The sequence below is a fragment of the Hyla sarda genome, unplaced genomic scaffold, assembly GCF_029499605.1.
Source record: "Hyla sarda isolate aHylSar1 unplaced genomic scaffold, aHylSar1.hap1 scaffold_189, whole genome shotgun sequence".
Classification (NCBI taxonomy): domain Eukaryota; kingdom Metazoa; phylum Chordata; class Amphibia; order Anura; family Hylidae; genus Hyla; species Hyla sarda.
In genome coordinates, this window is record NW_026608543.1 from 403,272 (window position 1) to 424,708 (window position 21,437).

Genomic DNA, 21,437 nt, shown 5'->3' on the forward strand with positions numbered 1-21,437 from the left:
ATTCTCCGTTGAGATATTGCAGCCGCTGCTGTGTCCAGGCCCAGGAGCCTTAGCACTGTGCTGTGATGTCACTCAATACCACTGACATCACTAGGTGTAAACAACATCTCTCCTTTGCTGTGTATGTGACTATGGAGCTGTTTGGTGATGTCGTCTATTATGGCCTTCATAGAAGCAACAGGAGATTGTTGCATCCATCTAGAACCCTCAGAACTACAGTGCTATGATGTCACTCACTTCCACAGGCCTTGCAGAGTGTAAACAACAACAACCCAGCTTTGTTGTGTATGTAACCATAGGGATTTGTGATGTCACCTAGAACCTTCACAGCAGCGACAGCTTTATGAGGAGCATCAGCACTGCTCTGCCTGAGCAGAACCATCACCGCCATAGGTTGTCAAATAACCCGGATTTAACCCACACAGGTAAGTCCAATGGGGTGCAGGCATGTCCTCTATGCTTACAGCTTCCCGTGGGTGTTGGTTTGATACCGTTTGGGGACAGCCAAGGAGGCATCTGCAGGCAACAAAGGTAGGTGTGTGCTTGTGTGTGTGTTTCCTATGCAGATCCTAAGCCCAGTGTCACATGCAAGTAGGAGGAGTAAGAAGGGTTCCTGGCAAATCCGGGTTATGGATTGCATTTAAAAAGGCCCCGTGGGAGTGCAATGGGCCCCTGTCTTGCTGCTTAGCAATAATGGTATGGGTTTAGGTTCTGCTGTGTGTACTGGTGGTTGACTGCCCCCCAGCCCAGAGTGTGCATGGAAAATTGTCTGGCAGCCTCCCTGACAGCAAGCAGTGATAGTGCCCATGAAGGGGACCTTGTTGGGCCCGCCCCTTTCACGGTTATCGCTTCTCGGCCTTTTGGCTAAGATCAAGTGTAGTATCTGTTCTTATCAGTTTAATATCTGATACGTCCCCTATCTGGGGACCATATATTAAATGGATTTTTGAAAACGGGGGCCGATTTCGAAGCTTGCTTCCGTCGCCCTATGCATTGACCCGATATGGCAGTATCTTCGGGTACAGTGCACCACCCCGTTACAGGGTTAAAAAGAAAGATTCCTACTTTCATTGCTACCTGCTTGCTGGCTAGCCAGCTAGCCAGCCCTGTGGGCCTTGCTGCTGCTGCTGCAGCCAAAAAACAAAAGGTGGTGCTGCTGCTGCTTCTGCTGCTTCTGCTTCTGCTTGTGTCTGGCCGCTGTTGGAGCATCCAGGCACAGGACTTCTGCTGCTGCTGACTAAATGGCCTCCTTAATTGGATCATTTGAGTAGCCAGCACACCTGTGCAGGTAGGGCATGACATGATAGGCAGCTGCCTTGATAGCGGGTGGGTGCTGAATGTTCCTAATTGACAAAATAAGATTAATGCTTATGAAGAAATATAAAATCTCATCCCTTCCCCAATATCGCGCCACACCCCTACCCCTTAATTCCCTGGTTGAACTTGATGGACATATGTCTTTTTTCGACCGTACTAACTATGTAACTATGTAACATAACATGGGGGGGGTCTCCTGGCTGTTCACACAGGTGTGTCATTGCTGTACATTGACCATGCATTGCTTCTGTGGTATTGCAAAGGCAAAGACAAATGCTTCCAGCCATCCATTGCACTAATGGATTGGTCATCAGCTGGCTGTCTATGTCCCGCATCAATATAGACCAAAGTACAGAGGGTTAGGCTATGCTATTGTGCACCTACCTGATGCATCAGAAGGTGCGAGGCCCTTGCTAAATTCTGTGCACAGACTTTGAGATCTATACTTTAGACTGTATCTAAACCTGCTCCAACATGGACTGACATTCTGGCCTACTTTCAGCCGATGCGACTTGTCTGTCGCTGAACAGTCGCTTTTTATGTATTCAGCACCTATGTATAATGTTGTAAAAATGCTCTAGAAGCTAAAGTCGCAGAAATGTCACACATATTTGGCCTGCAACTTTCTGTGCGACAAATTCAGACAGGAAAAATCAGTATAAATCCTTAGAAAATTATCCCCCAGTGTCTCCATCTGCTGGCGGTATTGAATAAGCATTGCTGCACTGATGGGGTATGCATTAGACGAAAAAAAAGAAGAAAAAGAAGAATAATACGCCCAGAAAAGAGGCGAAAAGGAGAAAAACGTAAAAAAACGTGAAAAAAAAGTAAGAGGAAGAGAAGGGAAAAAAAGGTGGAAATGGGTTTAAAAGTGATTTCGGCGGAGAAATATATATATATATATATATATATATATATATATATATATATATACGCGCACACACACACATATATATAAACGTATTCTCCGTTGAGATATTGCAGCCGCTGCTGTGTCCAGGCCCAGGAGCCTTAGCACTGTGCTGTGATGTCACTCAATACCACTGACATCACTAGGTGTAAACAACATCTCTCCTTTGCTGTGTATGTGACTATGGAGCTGTTTGGTGATGTCGTCTATTATGGCCTTCATAGAAGCAACAGGAGATTGTTGCATCCATCTAGAACCCTCAGAACTACAGTGCTATGATGTCACTCACTTCCACAGGCCTTGCAGAGTGTAAACAACAACAACCCAGCTTTGTTGTGTATGTAACCATAGGGATTTGTGATGTCACCTAGAACCTTCACAGCAGCGACAGCTTTATGAGGAGCATCAGCACTGCTCTGCCTGAGCAGAACCATCACCGCCATAGGTTGTCAAATAACCCGGATTTAACCCACACAGGTAAGTCCAATGGGGTGCAGGCATGTCCTCTATGCTTACAGCTTCCCGTGGGTGTTGGTTTGATACCGTTTGGGGACAGCCAAGGAGGCATCTGCAGGCAACAAAGGTAGGTGTGTGCTTGTGTGTGTGTTTCCTATGCAGATCCTAAGCCCAGTGTCACATGCAAGTAGGAGGAGTAAGAAGGGTTCCTGGCAAATCCGGGTTATGGATTGCATTTAAAAAGGCCCCGTGGGAGTGCAATGGGCCCCTGTCTTGCTGCTTAGCAATAATGGTATGGGTTTAGGTTCTGCTGTGTGTACTGGTGGTTGACTGCCCCCCAGCCCAGAGTGTGCATGGAAAATTGTCTGGCAGCCTCCCTGACAGCAAGCAGTGATAGTGCCCATGAAGGGGACCTTGTTGGGCCCGCCCCTTTCACGGTTATCGCTTCTCGGCCTTTTGGCTAAGATCAAGTGTAGTATCTGTTCTTATCAGTTTAATATCTGATACGTCCCCTATCTGGGGACCATATATTAAATGGATTTTTGAGAACGGGGGCCGATTTCGAAGCTTGCTTCCGTCGCCCTATGCATTGACCCGATATGGCAGTATCTTCGGGTACAGTGCACCACCCCCTTACAGGGTTAAAAAGAAAGATTCCTACTTTCATTGCTACCTGCTTGCTGGCTAGCCAGCTAGCCAGCCCTGTGGGCCTTGCTGCTGCTGCTGCAGCCAAAAAACAAAAGGTGGTGCTGCTGCTGCTTCTGCTGCTTCTGCTTCTTCTTGTGTCTGGCCGCTGTTGGAGCGTCCAGGCACAGGACTTCTGCTGCTGCTGACTAAATGGCCTCCTTAATTGGATCATTTGAGTAGCCAGCACACCTGTGCAGGTAGGGCATGACATGATAGGCAGCTGCCTTGATAGCGGGTGGGTGCTGAATGTTCCTAATTGACAAAATAAGATTAATGCTTATGAAGAAATATAAAATCTCATCCCTTCCCCAATATCGCGCCACACCCCTACCCCTTAATTCCCTGGTTGAACTTGATGGACATATGTCTTTTTTCGACCGTACTAACTATGTAACTATGTAACATAACATGGGGGGGGGGTCTCCTGGCTGTTCACACAGGTGTGTCATTGCTGTACATTGACCATGCATTGCTTCTGTGGTATTGCAAAGGCAAAGACAAATGCTTCCAGCCATCCATTGCACTAATGGATTGGTCATCAGCTGGCTGTCTATGTCCCGCATCAATATAGACCAAAGTACAGAGGGTTAGGCTATGCTATTGTGCACCTACCTGATGCATCAGAAGGTGCGAGGCCCTTGCTAAATTCTGTGCACAGACTTTGAGATCTATACTTTAGACTGTATCTAAACCTGCTCCAACATGGACTGACATTCTGGCCTACTTTCAGCCGATGCGACTTGTCTGTCGCTGAACAGTCGCTTTTTATGTATTCAGCACCTATGTATAATGTTGTAAAAATGCTCTAGAAGCTAAAGTCGCAGAAATGTCACACATATTTGGCCTGCAACTTTCTGTGCGACAAATTCAGACAGGAAAAATCAGTATAAATCCTTAGAAAATTATCCCCCAGTGTCTCCATCTGCTGGCGGTATTGAATAAGCATTGCTGCACTGATGGGGTATGCATTAGACGAAAAAAAAGAAGAAAAAGAAGAATAATACGCCCAGAAAAGAGGCGAAAAGGAGAAAAACGTAAAAAAACGTGAAAAAAAAGTAAGAGGAAGAGAAGGGAAAAAAAGGTGGAAATGGGTTTAAAAGTGATTTCGGCGGAGAAATATATATATATATATATATATATATACGCGCACACACACACATATATATAAACGTATTCTCCGTTGAGATATTGCAGCCGCTGCTGTGTCCAGGCCCAGGAGCCTTAGCACTGTGCTGTGATGTCACTCAATACCACTGACATCACTAGGTGTAAACAACATCTCTCCTTTGCTGTGTATGTGACTATGGAGCTGTTTGGTGATGTCGTCTATTATGGCCTTCATAGAAGCAACAGGAGATTGTTGCATCCATCTAGAACCCTCAGAACTACAGTGCTATGATGTCACTCACTTCCACAGGCCTTGCAGAGTGTAAACAACAACAACCCAGCTTTGTTGTGTATGTAACCATAGGGATTTGTGATGTCACCTAGAACCTTCACAGCAGCGACAGCTTTATGAGGAGCATCAGCACTGCTCTGCCTGAGCAGAACCATCACCGCCATAGGTTGTCAAATAACCCGGATTTAACCCACACAGGTAAGTCCAATGGGGTGCAGGCATGTCCTCTATGCTTACAGCTTCCCGTGGGTGTTGGTTTGATACCGTTTGGGGACAGCCAAGGAGGCATCTGCAGGCAACAAAGGTAGGTGTGTGCTTGTGTGTGTGTTTCCTATGCAGATCCTAAGCCCAGTGTCACATGCAAGTAGGAGGAGTAAGAAGGGTTCCTGGCAAATCCGGGTTATGGATTGCATTTAAAAAGGCCCCGTGGGAGTGCAATGGGCCCCTGTCTTGCTGCTTAGCAATAATGGTATGGGTTTAGGTTCTGCTGTGTGTACTGGTGGTTGACTGCCCCCCAGCCCAGAGTGTGCATGGAAAATTGTCTGGCAGCCTCCCTGACAGCAAGCAGTGATAGTGCCCATGAAGGGGACCTTGTTGGGCCCGCCCCTTTCACGGTTATCGCTTCTCGGCCTTTTGGCTAAGATCAAGTGTAGTATCTGTTCTTATCAGTTTAATATCTGATACGTCCCCTATCTGGGGACCATATATTAAATGGATTTTTGAGAACGGGGGCCGATTTCGAAGCTTGCTTCCGTCGCCCTATGCATTGACCCGATATGGCAGTATCTTCGGGTACAGTGCACCACCCCCTTACAGGGTTAAAAAGAAAGATTCCTACTTTCATTGCTACCTGCTTGCTGGCTAGCCAGCTAGCCAGCCCTGTGGGCCTTGCTGCTGCTGCTGCAGCCAAAAAACAAAAGGTGGTGCTGCTGCTGCTTCTGCTGCTTCTGCTTCTGCTTGTGTCTGGCCGCTGTTGGAGCGTCCAGGCACAGGACTTCTGCTGCTGCTGACTAAATGGCCTCCTTAATTGGATCATTTGAGTAGCCAGCACACCTGTGCAGGTAGGGCATGACATGATAGGCAGCTGCCTTGATAGCGGGTGGGTGCTGAATGTTCCTAATTGACAAAATAAGATTAATGCTTATGAAGAAATATAAAATCTCATCCCTTCCCCAATATCGCGCCACACCCCTACCCCTTAATTCCCTGGTTGAACTTGATGGACATATGTCTTTTTTCGACCGTACTAACTATGTAACTATGTAACATAACATGGGGGGGGGGGTCTCCTGGCTGTTCACACAGGTGTGTCATTGCTGTACATTGACCATGCATTGCTTCTGTGGTATTGCAAAGGCAAAGACAAATGCTTCCAGCCATCCATTGCACTAATGGATTGGTCATCAGCTGGCTGTCTATGTCCCGCATCAATATAGACCAAAGTACAGAGGGTTAGGCTATGCTATTGTGCACCTACCTGATGCATCAGAAGGTGCGAGGCCCTTGCTAAATTCTGTGCACAGACTTTGAGATCTATACTTTAGACTGTATCTAAACCTGCTCCAACATGGACTGACATTCTGGCCTACTTTCAGCCGATGCGACTTGTCTGTCGCTGAACAGTCGCTTTTTATGTATTCAGCACCTATGTATAATGTTGTAAAAATGCTCTAGAAGCTAAAGTCGCAGAAATGTCACACATATTTGGCCTGCAACTTTCTGTGCGACAAATTCAGACAGGAAAAATCAGTATAAATCCTTAGAAAATTATCCCCCAGTGTCTCCATCTGCTGGCGGTATTGAATAAGCATTGCTGCACTGATGGGGTATGCATTAGACGAAAAAAAAGAAGAAAAAGAAGAATAATACGCCCAGAAAAGAGGCGAAAAGGAGAAAAACGTAAAAAAACGTGAAAAAAAAGTAAGAGGAAGAGAAGGGAAAAAAAGGTGGAAATGGGTTTAAAAGTGATTTCGGCGGAGAAATATATATATATATATATATATATATATATATATATACGCGCACACACACACATATATATAAACGTATTCTCCGTTGAGATATTGCAGCCGCTGCTGTGTCCAGGCCCAGGAGCCTTAGCACTGTGCTGTGATGTCACTCAATACCACTGACATCACTAGGTGTAAACAACATCTCTCCTTTGCTGTGTATGTGACTATGGAGCTGTTTGGTGATGTCGTCTATTATGGCCTTCATAGAAGCAACAGGAGATTGTTGCATCCATCTAGAACCCTCAGAACTACAGTGCTATGATGTCACTCACTTCCACAGGCCTTGCAGAGTGTAAACAACAACAACCCAGCTTTGTTGTGTATGTAACCATAGGGATTTGTGATGTCACCTAGAACCTTCACAGCAGCGACAGCTTTATGAGGAGCATCAGCACTGCTCTGCCTGAGCAGAACCATCACCGCCATAGGTTGTCAAATAACCCGGATTTAACCCACACAGGTAAGTCCAATGGGGTGCAGGCATGTCCTCTATGCTTACAGCTTCCCGTGGGTGTTGGTTTGATACCGTTTGGGGACAGCCAAGGAGGCATCTGCAGGCAACAAAGGTAGGTGTGTGCTTGTGTGTGTGTTTCCTATGCAGATCCTAAGCCCAGTGTCACATGCAAGTAGGAGGAGTAAGAAGGGTTCCTGGCAAATCCGGGTTATGGATTGCATTTAAAAAGGCCCTGTGGGAGTGCAATGGGCCCCTGTCTTGCTGCTTAGCAATAATGGTATGGGTTTAGGTTCTGCTGTGTGTACTGGTGGTTGACTGCCCCCCAGCCCAGAGTGTGCATGGAAAATTGTCTGGCAGCCTCCCTGACAGCAAGCAGTGATAGTGCCCATGAAGGGGACCTTGTTGGGCCCGCCCCTTTCACGGTTATCGCTTCTCGGCCTTTTGGCTAAGATCAAGTGTAGTATCTGTTCTTATCAGTTTAATATCTGATACGTCCCCTATCTGGGGACCATATATTAAATGGATTTTTGAGAACGGGGGCCGATTTCGAAGCTTGCTTCCGTCGCCCTATGCATTGACCCGATATGGCAGTATCTTCGGGTACAGTGCACCACCCCCTTACAGGGTTAAAAAGAAAGATTCCTACTTTCATTGCTACCTGCTTGCTGGCTAGCCAGCTAGCCAGCCCTGTGGGCCTTGCTGCTGCTGCGGCAGCCAAAAAACAAAAGGTGGTGCTGCTGCTGCTTCTGCTGCTTCTGCTTCTGCTTGTGTCTGGCCGCTGTTGGAGCGTCCAGGCACAGGACTTCTGCTGCTGCTGACTAAATGGCCTCCTTAATTGGATCATTTGAGTAGCCAGCACACCTGTGCAGGTAGGGCATGACATGATAGGCAGCTGCCTTGATAGCGGGTGGGTGCTGAATGTTCCTAATTGACAAAATAAGATTAATGCTTATGAAGAAATATAAAATCTCATCCCTTCCCCAATATCGCGCCACACCCCTACCCCTTAATTCCCTGGTTGAACTTGATGGACATATGTCTTTTTTCGACCGTACTAACTATGTAACTATGTAACATAACATGGGGGGGGTCTCCTGGCTGTTCACACAGGTGTGTCATTGCTGTACATTGACCATGCATTGCTTCTGTGGTATTGCAAAGGCAAAGACAAATGCTTCCAGCCATCCATTGCACTAATGGATTGGTCATCAGCTGGCTGTCTATGTCCCGCATCAATATAGACCAAAGTACAGAGGGTTAGGCTATGCTATTGTGCACCTACCTGATGCATCAGAAGGTGCGAGGCCCTTGCTAAATTCTGTGCACAGACTTTGAGATCTATACTTTAGACTGTATCTAAACCTGCTCCAACATGGACTGACATTCTGGCCTACTTTCAGCCGATGCGACTTGTCTGTCGCTGAACAGTCGCTTTTTATGTATTCAGCACCTATGTATAATGTTGTAAAAATGCTCTAGAAGCTAAAGTCGCAGAAATGTCACACATATTTGGCCTGCAACTTTCTGTGCGACAAATTCAGACAGGAAAAATCAGTATAAATCCTTAGAAAATTATCCCCCAGTGTCTCCATCTGCTGGCGGTATTGAATAAGCATTGCTGCACTGATGGGGTATGCATTAGACGAAAAAAAAAGAAGAAAAAGAAGAATAATACGCCCAGAAAAGAGGCGAAAAGGAGAAAAACGTAAAAAAACGTGAAAAAAAAGTAAGAGGAAGAGAAGGGAAAAAAAGGTGGAAATGGGTTTAAAAGTGATTTCGGCGGAGAAATATATATATATATATATATATATATATATATATATATATATATACGCGCACACACACACATATATATAAACGTATTCTCCGTTGAGATATTGCAGCCGCTGCTGTGTCCAGGCCCAGGAGCCTTAGCACTGTGCTGTGATGTCACTCAATACCACTGACATCACTAGGTGTAAACAACATCTCTCCTTTGCTGTGTATGTGACTATGGAGCTGTTTGGTGATGTCGTCTATTATGGCCTTCATAGAAGCAACAGGAGATTGTTGCATCCATCTAGAACCCTCAGAACTACAGTGCTATGATGTCACTCACTTCCACAGGCCTTGCAGAGTGTAAACAACAACAACCCAGCTTTGTTGTGTATGTAACCATAGGGATTTGTGATGTCACCTAGAACCTTCACAGCAGCGACAGCTTTATGAGGAGCATCAGCACTGCTCTGCCTGAGCAGAACCATCACCGCCATAGGTTGTCAAATAACCCGGATTTAACCCACACAGGTAAGTCCAATGGGGTGCAGGCATGTCCTCTATGCTTACAGCTTCCCGTGGGTGTTGGTTTGATACCGTTTGGGGACAGCCAAGGAGGCATCTGCAGGCAACAAAGGTAGGTGTGTGCTTGTGTGTGTGTTTCCTATGCAGATCCTAAGCCCAGTGTCACATGCAAGTAGGAGGAGTAAGAAGGGTTCCTGGCAAATCCGGGTTATGGATTGCATTTAAAAAGGCCCCGTGGGAGTGCAATGGGCCCCTGTCTTGCTGCTTAGCAATAATGGTATGGGTTTAGGTTCTGCTGTGTGTACTGGTGGTTGACTGCCCCCCAGCCCAGAGTGTGCATGGAAAATTGTCTGGCAGCCTCCCTGACAGCAAGCAGTGATAGTGCCCATGAAGGGGACCTTGTTGGGCCCGCCCCTTTCACGGTTATCGCTTCTCGGCCTTTTGGCTAAGATCAAGTGTAGTATCTGTTCTTATCAGTTTAATATCTGATACGTCCCCTATCTGGGGACCATATATTAAATGGATTTTTGAGAACGGGGGCCAATTTCGAAGCTTGCTTCCGTCGCCCTATGCATTGACCCGATATGGCAGTATCTTCGGGTACAGTGCACCACCCCCTTACAGGGTTAAAAAGAAAGATTCCTACTTTCATTGCTACCTGCTTGCTGGCTAGCCAGCTAGCCAGCCCTGTGGGCCTTGCTGCTGCTGCTGCTGCAGCCAAAAAACAAAAGGTGGTGCTGCTGCTGCTTCTGCTGCTTCTGCTTCTGCTTGTGTCTGGCCGCTGTTGGAGCGTCCAGGCACAGGACTTCTGCTGCTGCTGACTATATGGCCTCCTTAATTGGATCATTTGAGTAGCCAGCACACCTGTGCAGGTAGGGCATGACATGATAGGCAGCTGCCTTGATAGCGGGTGGGTGCTGAATGTTCCTAATTGACAAAATAAGATTAATGCTTATGAAGAAATATAAAATCTCATCCCTTCCCCAATATCGCGCCACACCCCTACCCCTTAATTCCCTGGTTGAACTTGATGGACATATGTCTTTTTTCGACCGTACTAACTATGTAACTATGTAACATAACATGGGGGGGGTCTCCTGGCTGTTCACACAGGTGTGTCATTGCTGTACATTGACCATGCATTGCTTCTGTGGTATTGCAAAGGCAAAGACAAATGCTTCCAGCCATCCATTGCACTAATGGATTGGTCATCAGCTGGCTGTCTATGTCCCGCATCAATATAGACCAAAGTACAGAGGGTTAGGCTATGCTATTGTGCACCTACCTGATGCATCAGAAGGTGCGAGGCCCTTGCTAAATTCTGTGCACAGACTTTGAGATCTATACTTTAGACTGTATCTAAACCTGCTCCAACATGGACTGACATTCTGGCCTACTTTCAGCCGATGCGACTTGTCTGTCGCTGAACAGTCGCTTTTTATGTATTCAGCACCTATGTATAATGTTGTAAAAATGCTCTAGAAGCTAAAGTCGCAGAAATGTCACACATATTTGGCCTGCAACTTTCTGTGCGACAAATTCAGACAGGAAAAATCAGTATAAATCCTTAGAAAATTATCCCCCAGTGTCTCCATCTGCTGGCGGTATTGAATAAGCATTGCTGCACTGATGGGGTATGCATTAGACGAAAAAAAAGAAGAAAAAGAAGAATAATACGCCCAGAAAAGAGGCGAAAAGGAGAAAAACGTAAAAAAACGTGAAAAAAAAGTAAGAGGAAGAGAAGGGAAAAAAAGGTGGAAATGGGTTTAAAAGTGATTTCGGCGGAGAAATATATATATATATATATATATATATATATATATACGCGCACACACACACATATATATAAACGTATTCTCCGTTGAGATATTGCAGCCGCTGCTGTGTCCAGGCCCAGGAGCCTTAGCACTGTGCTGTGATGTCACTCAATACCACTGACATCACTAGGTGTAAACAACATCTCTCCTTTGCTGTGTATGTGACTATGGAGCTGTTTGGTGATGTCGTCTATTATGGCCTTCATAGAAGCAACAGGAGATTGTTGCATCCATCTAGAACCCTCAGAACTACAGTGCTATGATGTCACTCACTTCCACAGGCCTTGCAGAGTGTAAACAACAACAACCCAGCTTTGTTGTGTATGTAACCATAGGGATTTGTGATGTCACCTAGAACCTTCACAGCAGCGACAGCTTTATGAGGAGCATCAGCACTGCTCTGCCTGAGCAGAACCATCACCGCCATAGGTTGTCAAATAACCCGGATTTAACCCACACAGGTAAGTCCAATGGGGTGCAGGCATGTCCTCTATGCTTACAGCTTCCCGTGGGTGTTGGTTTGATACCGTTTGGGGACAGCCAAGGAGGCATCTGCAGGCAACAAAGGTAGGTGTGTGCTTGTGTGTGTGTTTCCTATGCAGATCCTAAGCCCAGTGTCACATGCAAGTAGGAGGAGTAAGAAGGGTTCCTGGCAAATCCGGGTTATGGATTGCATTTAAAAAGGCCCCGTGGGAGTGCAATGGGCCCCTGTCTTGCTGCTTAGCAATAATGGTATGGGTTTAGGTTCTGCTGTGTGTACTGGTGGTTGACTGCCCCCCAGCCCAGAGTGTGCATGGAAAATTGTCTGGCAGCCTCCCTGACAGCAAGCAGTGATAGTGCCCATGAAGGGGACCTTGTTGGGCCCGCCCCTTTCACGGTTATCGCTTCTCGGCCTTTTGGCTAAGATCAAGTGTAGTATCTGTTCTTATCAGTTTAATATCTGATACGTCCCCTATCTGGGGACCATATATTAAATGGATTTTTGAGAACGGGGGCCGATTTCGAAGCTTGCTTCCGTCGCCCTATGCATTGACCCGATATGGCAGTATCTTCGGGTACAGTGCACCACCCCCTTACAGGGTTAAAAAGAAAGATTCCTACTTTCATTGCTACCTGCTTGCTGGCTAGCCAGCTAGCCAGCCCTGTGGGCCTTGCTGCTGCTGCTGCAGCCAAAAAACAAAAGGTGGTGCTGCTGCTGCTTCTGCTGCTTCTGCTTCTGCTTGTGTCTGGCCGCTGTTGGAGCGTCCAGGCACAGGACTTCTGCTGCTGCTGACTAAATGGCCTCCTTAATTGGATCATTTGAGTAGCCAGCACACCTGTGCAGGTAGGGCATGACATGATAGGCAGCTGCCTTGATAGCGGGTGGGTGCTGAATGTTCCTAATTGACAAAATAAGATTAATGCTTATGAAGAAATATAAAATCTCATCCCTTCCCCAATATCGCGCCACACCCCTACCCCTTAATTCCCTGGTTGAACTTGATGGACATATGTCTTTTTTCGACCGTACTAACTATGTAACTATGTAACATAACATGGGGGGGGTCTCCTGGCTGTTCACACAGGTGTGTCATTGCTGTACATTGACCATGCATTGCTTCTGTGGTATTGCAAAGGCAAAGACAAATGCTTCCAGCCATCCATTGCACTAATGGATTGGTCATCAGCTGGCTGTCTATGTCCCGCATCAATATAGACCAAAGTACAGAGGGTTAGGCTATGCTATTGTGCACCTACCTGATGCATCAGAAGGTGCGAGGCCCTTGCTAAATTCTGTGCACAGACTTTGAGATCTATACTTTAGACTGTATCTAAACCTGCTCCAACATGGACTGACATTCTGGCCTACTTTCAGCCGATGCGACTTGTCTGTCGCTGAACAGTCGCTTTTTATGTATTCAGCACCTATGTATAATGTTGTAAAAATGCTCTAGAAGCTAAAGTCGCAGAAATGTCACACATATTTGGCCTGCAACTTTCTGTGCGACAAATTCAGACAGGAAAAATCAGTATAAATCCTTAGAAAATTATCCCCCAGTGTCTCCATCTGCTGGCGGTATTGAATAAGCATTGCTGCACTGATGGGGTATGCATTAGACGAAAAAAAAGAAGAAAAAGAAGAATAATACGCCCAGAAAAGAGGCGAAAAGGAGAAAAACGTAAAAAAACGTGAAAAAAAAGTAAGAGGAAGAGAAGGGAAAAAAAGGTGGAAATGGGTTTAAAAGTGATTTCGGCGGAGAAATATATATATATATATATATATATATATACGCGCACACACACACATATATATAAACGTATTCTCCGTTGAGATATTGCAGCCGCTGCTGTGTCCAGGCCCAGGAGCCTTAGCACTGTGCTGTGATGTCACTCAATACCACTGACATCACTAGGTGTAAACAACATCTCTCCTTTGCTGTGTATGTGACTATGGAGCTGTTTGGTGATGTCGTCTATTATGGCCTTCATAGAAGCAACAGGAGATTGTTGCATCCATCTAGAACCCTCAGAACTACAGTGCTATGATGTCACTCACTTCCACAGGCCTTGCAGAGTGTAAACAACAACAACCCAGCTTTGTTGTGTATGTAACCATAGGGATTTGTGATGTCACCTAGAACCTTCACAGCAGCGACAGCTTTATGAGGAGCATCAGCACTGCTCTGCCTGAGCAGAACCATCACCGCCATAGGTTGTCAAATAACCCGGATTTAACCCACACAGGTAAGTCCAATGGGGTGCAGGCATGTCCTCTATGCTTACAGCTTCCCGTGGGTGTTGGTTTGATACCGTTTGGGGACAGCCAAGGAGGCATCTGCAGGCAACAAAGGTAGGTGTGTGCTTGTGTGTGTGTTTCCTATGCAGATCCTAAGCCCAGTGTCACATGCAAGTAGGAGGAGTAAGAAGGGTTCCTGGCAAATCCGGGTTATGGATTGCATTTAAAAAGGCCCCGTGGGAGTGCAATGGGCCCCTGTCTTGCTGCTTAGCAATAATGGTATGGGTTTAGGTTCTGCTGTGTGTACTGGTGGTTGACTGCCCCCCAGCCCAGAGTGTGCATGGAAAATTGTCTGGCAGCCTCCCTGACAGCAAGCAGTGATAGTGCCCATGAAGGGGACCTTGTTGGGCCCGCCCCTTTCACGGTTATCGCTTCTCGGCCTTTTGGCTAAGATCAAGTGTAGTATCTGTTCTTATCAGTTTTTCATGCCGGTGGACAGTAACGCCGGTATGGGGCTGGTGGGGATGGGTGCTGCATGGAGGATGCAGGTGTACCAGGGCTTTCCGGGGCTGGTTCTGAGGAATCAGCTCGACGGCTGCCCCGATGTGACCTGTTCCCTCCGGGTCTCGCCATGAGGCTGAGAGGGTCTAGAGCCGAGGTACTTTTGTGCCTCGGGGAGTGGTGACCCCGAGGTGCCGAAACTCACTGGGAGGATAGGCTCACTGAGTTGAAGCACGGGCACCATAATCTCTTCACCTTGTGGCACTCACCTCTTGATTCCCGGCCTTCTGGCTAGGATCAGAGAAATTTTTATAGATCCGGCCGGATGTCCGGGCAGTATATCTGCACACATTCACTTATTTATTTCTTTTTTGTCTCACTGTGTCACTTTTTGCGTGTTGTGTGTTCACAGGATTGGTCAGGATGCGGTAGCCCTTCTGGGTGTCCCTCCTGGCGGTCTAGGGGAGGTGTGTGTGGCCATTAGGTTCCGCACCTCCCTGCAAACACCCCGGGTACTCCTGCTTTGGCAGGGTACCTACCGTAATCGGCTCTGCGGGCAGATACCTTGGCTAACGCCAAGGGGGATGCCGGGAGCATTTGTGGTCCCCTAGTAGCTTCGGCGAAAAGGGACATCGAACCTGGAACCTCGCAGGTACCTTTTGGTCCGGAGGCGAAGGGTAAGGTTTGTTGGGGGGCCTCTCTCCTATCGGAGAAGGGCTTGCGATAGACCGCATCCTTTGTGCACGTTTTTTTAGTGTAACACGTTTGCACTTTTTCTTGCACTTTGGGTGAATCGAAAGCACGTTCCTCGGCTTTAGATAAAAAAAAAAAAATCTGTTCTTATCAGTTTAATATCTGATACGTCCCCTATCTGGGGACCATATATTAAATGGATTTTTGAGAACGGGGGCCGATTTCGAAGCTTGCTTCCGTCGCCCTATGCATTGACCCGATATGGCAGTATCTTCGGGTACAGTGCACCACCCCCTTACAGGGTTAAAAAGAAAGATTCCTACTTTCATTGCTACCTGCTTGCTGGCTAGCCAGCTAGCCAGCCCTGTGGGCCTTGCTGCTGCTGCTGCAGCCAAAAAACAAAAGGTGGTGCTGCTGCTGCTTCTGCTGCTTCTGCTTCTGCTTGTGTCTGGCCGCTGTTGGAGCGTCCAGGCACAGGACTTCTGCTGCTGCTGACTAAATGGCCTCCTTAATTGGATCATTTGAGTAGCCAGCACACCTGTGCAGGTAGGGCATGACATGATAGGCAGCTGCCTTGATAGCGGGTGGGTGCTGAATGTTCCTAATTGACAAAATAAGATTAATGCTTATGAAGAAATATAAAATCTCATCCCTTCCCCAATATCGCGCCACACCCCTACCCCTTAATTCCCTGGTTGAACTTGATGGACATATGTCTTTTTTCGACCGTACTAACTATGTAACTATGTAACATAACATGGGGGGGGTCTCCTGGCTGTTCACACAGGTGTGTCATTGCTGTACATTGACCATGCATTGCTTCTGTGGTATTGCAAAGGCAAAGACAAATGCTTCCAGCCATCCATTGCACTAATGGATTGGTCATCAGCTGGCTGTCTATGTCCCGCATCAATATAGACCAAAGTACAGAGGGTTAGGCTATGCTATTGTGCACCTACCTGATGCATCAGAAGGTGCGAGGCCCTTGCTAAATTCTGTGCACAGACTTTGAGATCTATACTTTAGACTGTATCTAAACCTGCTCCAACATGGACTGACATTCTGGCCTACTTTCAGCCGATGCGACTTGTCTGTCGCTGAACAGTCGCTTTTTATGTATTCAGCACCTATGTATAATGTTGTAAAAATGCTCTAGAAGCTAAAGTCGCAGAAATGTCACACATATTTGGCCTGCAACTTTCTGTGCGACAAATTCAGACAGGAAAAATCAGTATAAATCCTTAGAAAATTATCCCCCAGTGTCTCCATCTGCTGGCGGTATTGAATAAGCATTGCTGCACTGATGGGGTATGCATTAGACGAAAAAAAAAGAAGAAAAAGAAGAATAATACGCCCAGAAAAGAGGCGAAAAGGAGAAAAACGTAAAAAAACGTGAAAAAAAAGTAAGAGGAAGAGAAGGGAAAAAAAGGTGGAAATGGGTTTAAAAGTGATTTCGGCGGAGAAATATATATATATATATATATATATATATATATATATATATATACGCGCACACACACACATATATATAAACGTATTCTCCGTTGAGATATTGCAGCCGCTGCTGTGTCCAGGCCCAGGAGCCTTAGCACTGTGCTGTGATGTCACTCAATACCACTGACATCACTAGGTGTAAACAACATCTCTCCTTTGCTGTGTATGTGACTATGGAGCTGTTTGGTGATGTCGTCTATTATGGCCTTCATAGAAGCAACAGGAGATTGTTGCATCCATCTAGAACCCTCAGAACTACAGTGCTATGATGTCACTCACTTCCACAGGCCTTGCAGAGTGTAAACAACAACAACCCAGCTTTGTTGTGTATGTAACCATAGGGATTTGTGATGTCACCTAGAACCTTCACAGCAGCGACAGCTTTATGAGGAGCATCAGCACTGCTCTGCCTGAGCAGAACCATCACCGCCATAGGTTGTCAAATAACCCGGATTTAACCCACACAGGTAAGTCCAATGGGGTGCAGGCATGTCCTCTATGCTTACAGCTTCCCGTGGGTGTTGGTTTGATACCGTTTGGGGACAGCCAAGGAGGCATCTGCAGGCAACAAAGGTAGGTGTGTGCTTGTGTGTGTGTTTCCTATGCAGATCCTAAGCCCAGTGTCACATGCAAGTAGGAGGAGTAAGAAGGGTTCCTGGCAAATCCGGGTTATGGATTGCATTTAAAAAGGCCCCGTGGGAGTGCAATGGGCCCCTGTCTTGCTGCTTAGCAATAATGGTATGGGTTTAGGTTCTGCTGTGTGTACTGGTGGTTGACTGCCCCCCAGCCCAGAGTGTGCATGGAAAATTGTCTGGCAGCCTCCCTGACAGCAAGCAGTGATAGTGCCCATGAAGGGGACCTTGTTGGGCCCGCCCCTTTCACGGTTATCGCTTCTCGGCCTTTTGGCTAAGATCAAGTGTAGTATCTGTTCTTATCAGTTTAATATCTGATACGTCCCCTATCTGGGGACCATATATTAAATGGATTTTTGAGAACGGGGGCCGATTTCGAAGCTTGCTTCCGTCGCCCTATGCATTGACCCGATATGGCAGTATCTTCGGGTACAGTGCACCACCCCCTTACAGGGTTAAAAAGAAAGATTCCTACTTTCATTGCTACCTGCTTGCTGGCTAGCCAGCTAGCCAGCCCTGTGGGCCTTGCTGCTGCTGCTGCAGCCAAAAAACAAAAGGTGGTGCTGCTGCTGCTTCTGCTGCTTCTGCTCCTGCTTGTGTCTGGCCGCTGTTGGAGCGTCCAGGCACAGGACTTCTGCTGCTGCTGACTAAATGGCCTCCTTAATTGGATCATTTGAGTAGCCAGCACACCTGTGCAGGTAGGGCATGACATGATAGGCAGCTGCCTTGATAGCGGGTGGGTGCTGAATGTTCCTAATTGACAAAATAAGATTAATGCTTATGAAGAAATATAAAATCTCATCCCTTCCCCAATATCGCGCCACACCCCTACCCCTTAATTCCCTGGTTGAACTTAATGGACATATGTCTTTTTTCGACCGTACTAACTATGTAACTATGTAACATAACATGGGGGGGGTCTCCTGGCTGTTCACACAGGTGTGTCATTGCTGTACATTGACCATGCATTGCTTCTGTGGTATTGCAAAGGCAAAGACAAATGCTTCCAGCCATCCATTGCACTAATGGATTGGTCATCAGCTGGCTGTCTATGTCCCGCATCAATATAGACCAAAGTACAGAGGGTTAGGCTATGCTATTGTGCACCTACCTGATGCATCAGAAGGTGCGAGGCCCTTGCTAAATTCTGTGCACAGACTTTGAGATCTATACTTTAGACTGTATCTAAACCTGCTCCAACATGGACTGACATTCTGGCCTACTTTCAGCCGATGCGACTTGTCTGTCGCTGAACAGTCGCTTTTTATGTATTCAGCACCTATGTATAATGTTGTAAAAATGCTCTAGAAGCTAAAGTCGCAGAAATGTCACACATATTTGGCCTGCAACTTTCTGTGCGACAAATTCAGACAGGAAAAATCAGTATAAATCCTTAGAAAATTATCCCCCAGTGTCTCCATCTGCTGGCGGTATTGAATAAGCATTGCTGCACTGATGGGGTATGCATTAGACGAAAAAAAAGAAGAAAAAGAAGAATAATACGCCCAGAAAAGAGGCGAAAAGGAGAAAAACGTAAAAAAACGTGAAAAAAAAGTAAGAGGAAGAGAAGGGAAAAAAAGGTGGAAATGGGTTTAAAAGTGATTTCGGCGGAGAAATATATATATATATATATATATATATATATATATATATATATATACGCGCACACACACACATATATATAAACGTATTCTCCGTTGAGATATTGCAGCCGCTGCTGTGTCCAGGCCCAGGAGCCTTAGCACTGTGCTGTGATGTCACTCAATACCACTGACATCACTAGGTGTAAACAACATCTCTCCTTTGCTGTGTATGTGACTATGGAGCTGTTTGGTGATGTCGTCTATTATGGCCTTCATAGAAGCAACAGGAGATTGTTGCATCCATCTAGAACCCTCAGAACTACAGTGCTATGATGTCACTCACTTCCACAGGCCTTGCAGAGTGTAAACAACAACAACCCAGCTTTGTTGTGTATGTAACCATAGGGATTTGTGATGTCACCTAGAACCTTCACAGCAGCGACAGCTTTATGAGGAGCATCAGCACTGCTCTGCCTGAGCAGAACCATCACCGCCATAGGTTGTCAAATAACCCGGATTTAACCCACACAGGTAAGTCCAATGGGGTGCAGGCATGTCCTCTATGCTTACAGCTTCCCGTGGGTGTTGGTTTGATACCGTTTGGGGACAGCCAAGGAGGCATCTGCAGGCAACAAAGGTAGGTGTGTGCTTGTGTGTGTGTTTCCTATGCAGATCCTAAGCCCAGTGTCACATGCAAGTAGGAGGAGTAAGAAGGGTTCCTGGCAAATCCGGGTTATGGATTGCATTTAAAAAGGCCCCGTGGGAGTGCAATGGGCCCCTGTCTTGCTGCTTAGCAATAATGGTATGGGTTTAGGTTCTGCTGTGTGTACTGGTGGTTGACTGCCCCCCAGCCCAGAGTGTGCATGGAAAATTGTCTGGCAGCCTCCCTGACAGCAAGCAGTGATAGTGCCCATGAAGGGGACCTTGTTGGGCCCGCCCCTTTCACGGTTATCGCTTCTCGGCCTTTTGGCTAAGATCAAGTGTAGTATCTGTTCTTATCAGTTTAATATCTGATACGTCCCCTATCTGGGGACCATATATTAAATGGATTTTTGAGAACGGGGGCCGATTTCGAAGCTTGCTTCCGTCGCCCTATGCATTGACCCGATATGGCAGTATCTTCGGGTACAGTGCACCACCCCCTTACAGGGTTAAAAAGAAAGATTCCTACTTTCATTGCTACCTGCTTGCTGGCTAGCCAGCTAGCCAGCCCTGTGGGCCTTGCTGCTGCTGCTGCAGCCAAAAAACAAAAGGTGGTGCTGCTGCTGCTTCTGCTGCTTCTGCTTCTGCTTGTGTCTGGCCGCTGTTGGAGCGTCCAGGCACAGGACTTCTGCTGCTGCTGACTAAATGGCCTCCTTAATTGGATCATTTGAGTAGCCAGCACACCTGTGCAGGTAGGGCATGACATGATAGGCAGCTGCCTTGATAGCGGGTGGGTGCTGAATGTTCCTAATTGACAAAATAAGATTAATGCTTATGAAGAAATATAAAATCTCATCCCTTCCCCAATATCGCGCCACACCCCTACCCCTTAATTCCCTGGTTGAACTTGATGGACATATGTCTTTTTTCGACCGTACTAACTATGTAACTATGTAACATAACATGGGGGGGGTCTCCTGGCTGTTCACACAGGTGTGTCATTGCTGTACATTGACCATGCATTGCTTCTGTGGTATTGCAAAGGCAAAGACAAATGCTTCCAGCCATCCATTGCACTAATGGATTGGTCATCAGCTGGCTGTCTATGTCCCGCATCAATATAGACCAAAGTACAGAGGGTTAGGCTATGCTATTGTGCACCTACCTGATGCATCAGAAGGTGCGAGGCCCTTGCTAAATTCTGTGCACAGACTTTGAGATCTATACTTTAGACTGTATCTAAACCTGCTCCAACATGGACTGACATTCTGGCCTACTTTCAGCCGATGCGACTTGTCTGTCGCTGAACAGTCGCTTTTTATGTATTCAGCACCTATGTATAATGTTGTAAAAATGCTCTAGAAGCTAAAGTCGCAGAAATGTCACACATATTTGGCCTGCAACTTTCTGTGCGACAAATTCAGACAGGAAAAATCAGTATAAATCCTTAGAAAATTATCCCCCAGTGTCTCCATCTGCTGGCGGTATTGAATAAGCATTGCTGCACTGATGGGGTATGCATTAGACGAAAAAAAAAGAAGAAAAAGAAGAATAATACGCCCAGAAAAGAGGCGAAAAGGAGAAAAACGTAAAAAAACGTGAAAAAAAAGTAAGAGGAAGAGAAGGGAAAAAAAGGTGGAAATGGGTTTAAAAGTGATTTCGGCGGAGAAATATATATATATATATATATATATATATATATATATATATATATATACGCGCACACACACACATATATATAAACGTATTCTCCGTTGAGATATTGCAGCCGCTGCTGTGTCCAGGCCCAGGAGCCTTAGCACTGTGCTGTGATGTCACTCAATACCACTGACATCACTAGGTGT

General features: G+C 46.4%; 9 non-coding genes and 1 pseudogene across 9 annotated transcripts; all 10 read left to right on the plus strand.

Annotated features, from left to right (window-relative positions):
* Positions 1-844: 844 nt before the first annotated feature.
* Positions 845-1,035, plus strand: LOC130315743 (U2 spliceosomal RNA). Its single transcript, XR_008863185.1, has one exon. It is a non-coding gene; the product is annotated as a U2 spliceosomal RNA (small nuclear RNA).
* A 2,088-nt stretch (positions 1,036-3,123) lies between these two features.
* LOC130315867 (U2 spliceosomal RNA) lies at positions 3,124-3,314 on the plus strand. The gene has a single exon (XR_008863297.1). It is a non-coding gene; the product is annotated as a U2 spliceosomal RNA (small nuclear RNA).
* Positions 3,315-5,386: 2,072 nt separating this feature from the next.
* LOC130315868 (U2 spliceosomal RNA) lies at positions 5,387-5,577 on the plus strand. Its single transcript, XR_008863298.1, has one exon. It is a non-coding gene; the product is annotated as a U2 spliceosomal RNA (small nuclear RNA).
* Positions 5,578-7,660: 2,083 nt separating this feature from the next.
* Positions 7,661-7,851, plus strand: LOC130315869 (U2 spliceosomal RNA). The gene has a single exon (XR_008863299.1). It is a non-coding gene; the product is annotated as a U2 spliceosomal RNA (small nuclear RNA).
* Positions 7,852-9,940: 2,089 nt separating this feature from the next.
* On the plus strand, positions 9,941-10,131 carry LOC130315940 (U2 spliceosomal RNA). Its single transcript, XR_008863353.1, has one exon. It is a non-coding gene; the product is annotated as a U2 spliceosomal RNA (small nuclear RNA).
* Positions 10,132-12,212: 2,081 nt separating this feature from the next.
* Positions 12,213-12,403, plus strand: LOC130315870 (U2 spliceosomal RNA). The gene has a single exon (XR_008863300.1). It is a non-coding gene; the product is annotated as a U2 spliceosomal RNA (small nuclear RNA).
* A 2,072-nt stretch (positions 12,404-14,475) lies between these two features.
* On the plus strand, positions 14,476-14,663 carry LOC130315917 (U2 spliceosomal RNA). The gene has a single exon (XR_008863335.1). It is a non-coding gene; the product is annotated as a U2 spliceosomal RNA (small nuclear RNA).
* Positions 14,664-15,356: 693 nt separating this feature from the next.
* LOC130315905 (U2 spliceosomal RNA) lies at positions 15,357-15,535 on the plus strand (annotated as a pseudogene).
* Positions 15,536-17,622: 2,087 nt separating this feature from the next.
* Positions 17,623-17,813, plus strand: LOC130315871 (U2 spliceosomal RNA). The gene has a single exon (XR_008863301.1). It is a non-coding gene; the product is annotated as a U2 spliceosomal RNA (small nuclear RNA).
* Positions 17,814-19,901: 2,088 nt separating this feature from the next.
* LOC130315873 (U2 spliceosomal RNA) lies at positions 19,902-20,092 on the plus strand. Its single transcript, XR_008863303.1, has one exon. It is a non-coding gene; the product is annotated as a U2 spliceosomal RNA (small nuclear RNA).
* The last annotated feature ends 1,345 nt before the right edge of the window (positions 20,093-21,437 follow it).